We start from the raw sequence: 11195 nt of genomic DNA, 5'->3' as shown, positions 1-11195 counted from the left end.
AGGCTCCTATATTTAAATTCTTGGCCCCCAGTTGGTGGAAATGTTTGTGGCAATTAGGAGGTGTGGTATTGTTGGAGGATGATTGTCAGTAGAGGCAGACTTAGGGGTTTCAAAAGACTCCCATCATTTCCAGTTAACTTTCTTTCTTCCTCCTGCCTGTAAATCAACATGTGGGCTCAGCTATTCTTCCTACAGTGCCTTTCTCCGCCATCATGGGTTCTAGCCCACTGAAACCATAGGAACAATGAAAGGCTTGTTTCTTATGAGTTGCCTTGTGCTTTGTCAGCAATAGGAAAGAGACCAAGACTGTGTATCGGAAGAACACCAAGAAGCCCTGCTTTGGATCATGTTGTTTCTCTTTTCTAGGAAGCACAGTCCCCACCTTGACTTTCTGCCCTCAAGACACCTTTAGTCGTAGCCATTCCTGGGTTTCCAAATCTACCTGATAATTGTCCTCTTGGGTTCCGACTTCTTTGTAACCCTGTGGTAGCCAAAGAAGTAAGGCCGCGACAGAACTGAAAGCATAATAATAGTGCGCTCCGATTATTCGAGCAAGACACATGACAGGGCTCCCTTGAGCAGAGACGAAATATGAAAATGTTACAGGCTTCTAAGACAAGGGGTGGGGAAAATCCATTTTCTTCAAGAGTTCTAGAAAGACCCCCTCTCTTTTCACAAGCGTGGCCATAAAGTAAACAAGCATCCGGTTTAATTTACCTCTGCTACCCCATCAAGATGCCCAGGTGTTAAGGAAAGGAGTGCACAGCGATGCATTTGCCAGACAAAAAGCTTTCGCCGTTATTAATGACTGGTGGCGCCCCAGTGTAATCAAAGGGCACAGCTGCCGTGATATACGGCAGTGACAAAGCCAGGGATCTTTCCTCCTCTGCGCTGTGAGCCTAACGGCCAGCCGTGAGAACCCCCAGCACCGTATATCTACAAGATAAATAGCACCAGATATGAATATACGTATTGCTTACTGTCTTGAGAGGTATTGTTAGACCCTCCCCACACAATCATTCTAAGGATGACGCCGGTGCATTTTTCACCATTTCCCTGCAATCCTCGTGCTTCGTAAATGGCAATAGTTTTCTAGTGGAGATTTAAAGCCTCCAAGCTGGACCAGTTACAATGGTCTGATTTGAAAACCCGGGCCGACGCTGCTGACAGCAGGACAGGTTTCTGGAGATTCATAACCCCTTTTACAGTGACAGGCGGCATCAAAGGGAGGAATCACCACCAGAATATACTAGAAATCATTTTTATTTTTGCTCCTCGATCATGCCAAGATGATCAAGAGGGAAAACTCGGAGGCACTCATGATATGAATGTGACATGAAGGAATCCATAAGAAAAATTCACTGATGTTTTTATTTCTGGCTATTAGGCCATTTTTTCCCCTTCTCTTCTGCTCTGAACTTGTGACCAGAAAGTGCCATATTTTGCTTTGTGAGGGGTTTAAGAAATGTATTTAATTGGGAGTTGTGGCCAGAATTAAATGACACACATGAAATGAGGTTAGATTTCTGGGCTCACACAGGTGTGAATTCAGATAGGAAATTCTATAATTACAGATCAGATTTCCATTAAAAAATAAAGTGAGCAAAACAACTGAATGGTCTTTCCCCAGATCAATAGCAAAGACACGTCCAGGCACACAGAGAGGAAGTCGGCAGCTCCATGACCTTCTCATGAACTTTCTGGGAGACGGAAAGATCATTCAAAGGGCAGAGGTCAGCGTTCATGCTGGTCGCAAACAAAAATCAGATTGAGTGTCGGAATGAAGGATATGGGGGTCTCACCTACAAGTGCAAATTGAACTGTATTATTGTGCATTTTCTTACATTGCCAATGACAAAGGAAACAACAGCCATATATTACTATGTGTATAACATGGTAAATTTATCAACTCCTAAGTGTTATTTGACCACCTCCAGGAAGCATCACAAGATAAAAACTAGGCTTTAAATCCAGAAAACTACAGTCCAGGTGGGGATCTTTAGCCACGTAAAGCGTCTCACCATGATAACGATACCCTGCTCCTCTATGAGAGATTTTTTTTTCCCTGCCGGAAAGACCCACTAACTACCAGTGAGTTAGGGGCGGAGCTTCGGTTAGTAATAAATCAGGGCGGTCCTGAAGGAGGGCCTGGGTGTTGCCCTTCTGAGGATACAGGTTCAGCTTACAGAGATCACATAGAATGTGGCTGTGCTCCAGAGACATTTGGACTGAAGTGACAATAGTGGGAACAGTGTAAACTCTGGCTCACTGCACAAAGGAGCCCCATCCCAGGCACTCTAACATAGATCCGCATGATGTCAAAATCCAAAAATAAAGAGTTTATGCAAAAGAGGTCACACAGGAATACTAGTTGGCAATTTCTGTGGCAAATGTTCTTAGCCAAGGGAAGCCCAAACAGATGGATGCTATATATCTGATACAGTTGATTAGGAAGTGACAAGGGACCCTTGAGAGCTTTTAGGAACAGGTAAGTATCAAAGTTTATAGATTCTAGTTTCCTAGGCTGGCACATATCTGAAATCCTAGCACTCAGTAAGTAGTCTGAGACAGGAGGATCACAAGTTTGAGATCTGCCTGGCCTGTGAGGTGAGAATCTAGCCCCTCCCCCCCCAAAAAGCAACAACAAAAACCCACTATTACAAAAATTCAAGAATCCTAGTTTACTAAGAAGAAAAAGCATTTCAGAGAATCTGATGCAATTACTAGAGTCGCAGGTGGGTTTATATCCCTTTTTAGAGAATGTCTAATAGCTCAAATGCTAGAGAGTTCTGAACTCTTTTGTGAAAATAAATTCACACTCAACATATATTGAAACCAGGGCACCACTCTTCTTGTGCGTTAATGTGCCCTAAGGATACACAGTGATTCCTGTCTGTCCGTGCTCTCATTTCCTCCGTGTCATTTGTCAAAAATCACCTGACACGAGTGAGTTTTGACGTGGACTACGGCTATTCTTACTAGCGGTTGTTTGTTTAACTTCAGTTCTCACTATCTTACACTAAATTAAAAGTCAAGTTTCTGATAAAAGCGAGCTTACCTGTGAGGGCTAGTGAGAAGAGAGATTGTCTGGGGGAACGGACAGCTCTTAAGCCTGGAAGCCTTGACGTTCCTGCATCCCTTTCACCTTTGGTTTTTAGGAGGAAAAATAAATTTAAAAGGTTGGAGCAGAGCATGCATAGCACTGGTCAGAATGGAAGCAGGTCTCATCCAACCACAAGTGGCCTGAGTCTGGGTCTGTAAGGAGGAATCTCCTGCAGATGCCAGTTTAATCCTGTGCCAGCTAAACCAGGAAGATGGAAGGTGACTGGGATGGAGATCTTGCCCAGGTACTAGATACTGTGTGGAGTGTCTTTTCATTCCCAGGAGGAAAATGCTGTTTGTGAAACACTATCTACCTGGGTTAGGATACAAACTTTACCATGAGTAAGACATGGGCATGTTACTGGGCATGCTATCTGTGGAATGGGAGTAGTGACAATGGCTCCGTAGATGAAGTAGAGAGTATGCATGTGCTCTACACTAAGTAGTTTTAAGCACACCGCTCCTCCATCACCCACCACCCTCTGAAGTGCTCACTTTTTGCAGTCTGCATCTTGCATGCGAGGAAATGAGAATCAAGAGGTATGACTGACCTGACCCTGTCTCACGCCTGGTCAGAAGCAGTAAAAGGACTCAGCCCAGGAAAACCTGCACAGAGCCCTGGATCAGCCTCAGTGTTTGACCTCAGACCCTGTGACCAGGCTTGGTCTTAATGTCTCTGTGTAGGGGCCCCTTCCCTGAGACCTGTGGCACTTATATAAAATAAATAAAATTCGAAACTATTTAACAGGAGGAAATGTTGCCCTTTTCCAGAGAAGCCCAAATGTTCTCTGTTTGCAGTTATCTAGAGAGAGAACAAGTTTGGAGTACTTCTTAGGGCCCACAGCCTTTAATGTCTGATCGACATTAAAGTTTCCATAGAACAAGGTCACTTTAAGGACTCACTCATACGTTTAATAAAAACTATGGGCAGTGAAATCTCTAGATCTTTTATAAAGAAAAAACCGGCATGCTGCCCCTGCCTCTGTGGTGCGCTCCACACAGCCAGGCGACCAGTGGGCCTTATCCTTTGCAGCTGTTTAGGAAGAATGCCTGCGATGCGAGCCAGATCAGAATGGATTTGTAAGTTGCAGGAAGCCAAATGTGCGGTCACGTGGACCATGGACCAGAACCTGTTAAGTATCATGTTGCTCTTTCTCTCCTTTCTTCTCATCTTAGGTCACATCTCAAATATAAACACCACCCGGGGTCCCTCAGGTGATCGCGGTCCCCTTCCTGGAATGCAGCTGCGCAGGGACTTGACCTTGAAGGACAGATGGCATCGCGAGGGATGGTTTCAGCTTTGCACTAGCAGGACGGGGCTCAGTGTGTGATATTTCTGTCTACTGATAGCAAAAGGCTCTCACCTAGCATTGCTTTCTGCCTCCGTGCCTAAAGCCAAGCTGAATTCATTAAAGGGGCCAAGAGGCAGAGAGCGGCTGCTGGTGCTCTTCGATAAAAATTGATGAGAGTGAATGGGCAGAGAAATAGATTTTAAGAACCTTCTTGTCTTCTCCTAAAAAGAAAAAAAAGGGGGATATAATATTTATTTCTTCATGTTAATTTCCCATTATTGTAACACATATTCTGTGCTGCATTTCCTTTAAGGAGAGACTTTAAATAAAAGGTTTAATATAAAGTATATCTAGTTGAGTTTGACATTTCTTTCTGAATTGAATAATATAATTTTTTTTTCTAGCACAAACATTTCCTTGGTAAAATTTAATGTCACTAGGACTCACTTTCCTGAGTCCCTTTCAATTTTTTCCTTCTTTGACCAGAATACTTTTTCCGAACCCCACAGCTCCCCCCCCCAGGCCCCTGTCTCTAGTGTTACTCAGATTCTTTGAAGCATTATCTGATTTCAGTGCTGAGCCTCAACTACTTCGGGAGACTTAAAATAACTCTAACGGCCTCTTAGCTCAGTGCTTCACTCCCTTGTCCATGCTCCCTGGGCCTCTTGACACATCACACTTCTGGGAAGTATTCGGCAAATGGCTAATTTGATTACATAGTGGTCACATGCTTGAATGGAGAAGGAAGGAAAACAACAGTTACCATTGCTCAGGGGTCCTCCTGCCTAGGGTGCATTCGTCACTTTACCCCAATGACAGTCTGGAGGAGATGGGTCACGCTCTTGAAGTCACTCCTGTTTACCAGGTGAGAAAACTAAGGTGGCAGGGACACCGCCCCACGGATATTTTGCAAGGACACAAGATCAATCCTTACAGATTTAAAGTCAGGCCCTGTGGGAGGAGGGTCCACACTTTCATTTACTATACCATACTTCACTTTATTTCAATAGCTCTATGGGAGGCAGAGTTCATGTGGAAAGAACATAGGGAAAGAACCTTTTAATTTTAATTATAGAGATAGACTATCATGATTTACCAGTGTCCATACTTAGCATTAAAAAGGAAGGCTAGGCTGTCATTGACAACAACATGAATGAGGCTAAAGGGAATTATGTTAAATTAACCAAGGCATACATAGAAAAGCTAACAACACTTGACCTCAGTTATATGTGGAATATAAAAAGCCCTCAAATTCAGAGCAATAAGATAATAGTTTTTGAAGGGCTAAGAGAAGGGGAGTTGTTGGCCAAAGAGTACAGACCTTTAGCTGGGGACGAGAGGCCTGGTATTTAGCCATACATGCTGAGTATAATTTGATAGATAGATGAAATCTGCTGAGTGAATATTTTCAACACACACACATGTGCACGCACACACACACACACACATAGTTATTATGTTAACTAGTCTGATAGCAGTGATTGTTTGACAACCCATATATCAAAATATCATATTTTACACTTTAGCTATACACAAATTTTATTTGTGAATCAATGCCCCAAAATGAGGATGATAATATTTATTCACCACCATATTTTATTCTTGTGCAGAGATTTTTTCTAAAACATTATAGTTAATTTAATTTTTTTATTTTTATTTTTTACATTTAGTGTGTGCTGGGCAAATAAATGGCTATCATAGACAGCTTTTAGGAGTCTTTTCTTTCCTTCTCACATATAGGTGTTGGGGATTGAACTCAGATCCTCAGATTTGGCAGTTAGTACTATTACACGCTGAGTAATCTCACATGGTCCCCATTCTGCCTTCAAAGGTGATTCTTAACCAAGAGCTTTGAGAAAAAGATGTGACATCAGAACTGATTCTTGCAGTGTGTGGATACAGCCAAGACATATTGATGCCTACCTGTGAGCGATATGTCTAGTCTTGGAGACAATTATTTTCATAGCAGTCAGGTAAAATAAATTTCAAAAAGTCAACAGCGTCCTTTCTTTCCAATCAGTTAAGTGATCCTAGAATTATGATTCCTTAATACAGACAGAACCTATGATGCTAACACAGCCAGCTGGCAGGACCCAGACACGTACATCTCTCCCTCCTCCCTCTGCACAGAAGATTTGGAGCTTCAGAATAGCCGCTATAAGGATATATTTACACTCTTGAAAACTCTCTCTGTCCCAGCAGCTGTCTTTTGCTATTAGCTCCCAGCTACAGTTAGGACTCCATGCCCACCACCCCCCTCCAAGTTAGGATTTGGTCCGTACCGAGTTCGCATGACCTTTGGCTTTTATGCATACTAACACAGTCTCTGAGAGTTCACTGCACTGCCCCGCTATGCCCAGAAGACAATGTTTTCCTATAGACATTCACTGTGTCTTGTTCTTAAACTCTTTCTGGCCCTCTTCCACAATGGTTCCTGAGCTTTGGAGGATGGGGTACCACATAAGTATCCCGTTCAAGGCTGAGTGTCTGCAGTCTCTTTTCGTTGCCCCCTTACTGGAAGTGAGTCTCTGTTAATTACTACCTAGTGCAAGTAGAAGTAACTTTGATGAGGCTTAAGAGATGCATTCATCTATGGGTATAATGAAAAGTCAAGAGTGAGTTTAATGTTATATCCACTTAACACAATAGTAGTGGTTGGGCCTGTAATCTGTGTAGCCATGTAGCCTTGGCCCAATAATAATGCAAGGTATGGGTTTCATCTTATAGAGTTGGACTTAAATCCAATCAGAACGTGGTTGGTTACTTCTACTTTGTACTACTCTTGCATCAGTGGGCATGTCTTGTCAGGCCAGTTTTTATTATGGCTCTTTGGAGTCACAGCTGGGTCAGTGATAATTACTTTTCCCCTTAGGTAGGCAGCATGCATAGCACCTTCCAGCACCAGGAAATCTAGCCAGGAGATATGAAGCTTGCAGGTCAGTACCAGTTTGATATCTCCATGTTCTATAAATCATGCATGTGTGGTCTTAGCACACAGCAATACAGACTTACTGTAAACTTTTAAAAGGTAAGCAATAGCGCTGGCGATAGCTTGTAATGCTGGAAGGTCTATGGGATCTCATTGGCCAACAACTCCAAAAGACGTAATTCATTCCTGGTACTGGGCTTTTTCTGTGTTGGGCTGAGATGTAGAGTAGGGCATTGTTATCCTGTTATAGAGTAACTCCATTCTAACTTTTTGTATGTATATGAATATATATATATTCATGTATATTCACATATATTCATATATGTGTATATCTATATATCTATCTCTATATATCTATATCTATCCATCTATCTATCTATATCTCTATATCTATCTCTATATCTCTATATAATCTACGTATCTATATATCTATATATATCAGTAGGTAGATTCCCAGATGACTTTCTCAAGAGCTCTTTAGTGCTATTTATCTCTCCCCAGATTCTTTCCTCTACCTTGTCCCCCATCCCCCACCCCAATTTAACCCTTGCTATTACACCATTGCCATTTAAGCCAGTACATCATTGCACTTCCCCTCCTTCAACCCCAACCCCACACACAGTCATCCCAAATAAGGAAACCCAGACCCAGAAAGACCAACGTTGAATGTTTTCTCATTTGAGGACATCAGCCTTGAGTCTTCAGATAGCCGTGCTTCGTTTGGAAAACTTAGAGGTCAGGTAGGGTTCAGCTAGTTTTAATACATTATCCTTTTGCTAACTATTAAAATTACTAGCAAGTAGGATTAGTTAAACCTCACATGACCACAGAGGGTAGCTGGAACCTTCCAGAAGTGCTGAAAAGGCAGAAAGACAGACTCTTCTGGAAAACGGTCCTTCAGCAAAATAAAAGCAACCTTTTTCCCACGTATTTTACAATGACAGAACTTTCCCCAAGAAACAGGTTAGTAAATAAAGCAGGTTTACCTTCACCTGCCATCATTAGTTCTAATCCCTCCGTGTTTTGTCACTCCAACTTCCAGTACCACACATCCTTCCTAGAGAATTTGGTAGTGAGGTTGTACAGGGAGGTTGGCTTGTATTGATTCTGAAAGAACAATATAACAAGATACTGACAATTATGAACAGATAAGCCATTTCAGCCTGGAGACAATTGTAGTCATATAACCCCTTGGTGGCCTCTTTTACATGAACTTTTTTTTTCTCTACATCGAGTAATGTGGGAACTGTCCCCCACCCAGCGGGGCAGCTTCCAATAGCTCAGGAAACGGTTAAACTACAGCAGCTCAGCTCAGTAACCTCGTGGAAATGCCTTGCTTTCTCTCACGTGAAACCAATATCGGTCATTTATTTTACTAACAATTTCCAAGAGAGTCAAGGCACCGAGCCTTTGAGGAAAAATTTATTTTCACACTTGATTTGATCAAGAAAGAGTTTCTTCTGAAGGGCATATGAACTTCATGAATTGTTGTGAGGCATCCACAGAGCCTGTAGTTGCTACTGAGGAACTGATCAATCTAGCAATTGTTGTACGCGTCTTCACAGCCCTAGTCTGGGGTACTTTTGTGTTGTTTTAGACAAATGTGATAAGACTTTGGCATAGAAACTCTCCATGGTAGGACCAGGGAGATGGCTCTCTCAGGAAAGGCCTTGCAGAGCAAGCATGAAGTCCTGAGCTCAGATCGCCAGCATCCTTGCAAAAAGCTAGCCATGAGGTGCACACCTATACTCCCAGTGCTGGGGAATAGGTAGGCTGATCCCAACAGCAGCTCTCTGGCCAGACATGTTAGCTGAAGAGATAAGTTTGAGTGAGAGACCCTGTCTCAAGAGAGTAACAGAGATTGAAGAAGACATCCCACCATCGATCTCTGGCTTCCATCTTTGCCTGCATGGGTGTTCTCACCCCTTTGAGCACATGTGTACACATGCACATACCACACACAATAAATTAAGAAGGAAAATAGTTTATCTGAGGTAAACAATTGAATATAATACATGCTCTCAGTTTACACCACCTTGAGTCACAAACCCAAGGACTATCTAACTAGTCTACCAACACCTACCAAGTAGTCTCTAGACAAATAATGTTTGAATATAATCCCCCACTTAAACGTTGAAAATATTTCTTCATTTTGTCTTCCAAAACAGACCCTCTAAGGAAAGAGAAATCAAAGATTAACGTTACTTCTTAAGTTACCACTTTTGTTCCCCAGATGGGGGACTCCTATTAGCTGAAGTTGACTGGCTTAGTGACCCCACTGGCTCTCCAGGGTCCTCCTGTGGCTCACAAGCTGACGCTGGCACACATGTACCGCAGTATTTCCCTATCTGGCAAAGACAAAGTAGAAGCAAGAAGGGACCAAGAAATTTCTGGACTTTGAGATAGGAAATAAAACATTTCTTTTGCATTCCATTTTTCAAAAGGGCCAAGTTTGCCACAAGCCACCCTCAAACCGTAAAGCTGGAGAATAGCAGCCTGCATCAAGTCGTTAACCTTTGAGGGCCTGCTCAAGGCAATGTACTGTGACTTTATTAATGAACGCTTTAATGTGCTCTAAAAGCTAACAAACACAGATACTTGCTATGATTCATCAAATTTAATATTCCATCAAACCTTTCAGTTTAAAGACCAATGCGTTTAAAAAACAAACAAAAACCAAACTCAAAATGGAAATCCGCTTCCATTCCAATTAAACTTAAGTGCACCCAAAAACATCCATGAAAAGTTAATGTTAGGACACATTTTTGAATAAACAGCAATAAAAGAAATAAGTTCTGCCCAACATGAATTATAACCCCAGAGAATGTTTTATTGATTCTGCAGACAAGTGTGAGATGTAGTCCTTTAAAAGAGACTTCTAAGACACGTGTGGTGTTCTGTGCTGTTTGGAGGCAGAAGAATCTACCGTAAGAAGTTTGCTTCCGGCAAAGTCAAACTCCCCTGTCAGGATCTAATTTAAAACTTACAGCCATTTTGCAGTTCTTACTCAATGAGTTGCATACTTTTAAATCCTTACTCATGTGCCTGGCTTTCTCTGTAAGATTTCTTCTTGTATAATTAGAGTCTATACATTGCCCTGGTGACATCTTGGAAATCCGCCTCTTTCTCTTCCAAAACCCATCTGCAAGGATTCTTAAACTGAATTGGAAGGTGTGGTTTTGTTTTAAATGGATCTTCCACGTCTTTCCTTCCTTTTAAGCATGTCTGTCCTATGTTGTTGGTCAGGACATTCTGGCCTTTCTTGATTTTCTGTTCAAAATTTAGGTCATGGCTTGACAATACCAAAAATTAGTCCAGTTCCAGGGAACCACAATCAGATCCTGTGAACATGCACTATGAACAAAGAAAGGGGCCTATAAATTATATCACCAGGCCAATCCTCCATGTCACCAAAGAATGATCCAAGGGGATTATTATCTTTGTCTCTTCAAATCATCCTGTAGATATTGTAAGTGCTTTGAAAACTTTATTCTTTTTTATCTGGCTGTCAGATGGGTTATCTCTCATTTTAGGAAAAATGAGTCAAACACAGTGAAGTTAACTGATGACTGGAGCCTCCGATTAGACCAAACCAGGAGGCTCCAGACTCCAGGATTTTCCCGTGCTTCAGAATGACATGACTCCAGGAACAGAGATTGGCAGGTTTTACAAATTTTACCCAAACCAGTTAATTTCTCACAAACACTTTGTTCGCTATGCAAAGTTCTCAATCACACTCCAAAATAGATAAAGTATTTGTATTCGCTAATTTCTTATTTTTAATGCAGAACATTAAATCTAAGATGTTTTAACTGACTGGGGAAATGAAAAGCTACTATGCTCCCTCTCAGAAATGTGAATAATTCACTCAC

General features: G+C 41.9%; 1 long non-coding RNA gene across 1 annotated transcript in view; it reads right to left on the bottom strand.

Moving 5' to 3' along the window:
* Window positions 1-4598: 4598 nt before the first annotated feature.
* Window positions 4599-11195, bottom strand: part of Gm46748 — a 25321-nt gene continuing 18724 nt past the window's right edge. Inside the window, exons 2-3 of the long non-coding RNA XR_001783335.1 lie at window positions 8310-8430; window positions 4599-4615 (exon numbers count right to left, since the gene is read on the bottom strand). This is a non-coding gene — a long non-coding RNA (predicted gene, 46748). The remainder of the gene's footprint in view (window positions 4616-8309; window positions 8431-11195) is intronic.

The sequence above is a fragment of the Mus musculus genome, chromosome 2 (genome assembly GCF_000001635.26).
Source record: "Mus musculus strain C57BL/6J chromosome 2, GRCm38.p6 C57BL/6J".
Taxonomy (NCBI): domain Eukaryota; kingdom Metazoa; phylum Chordata; class Mammalia; order Rodentia; family Muridae; genus Mus; species Mus musculus.
This window is presented reverse-complemented; position numbering and strand designations above follow the sequence as displayed.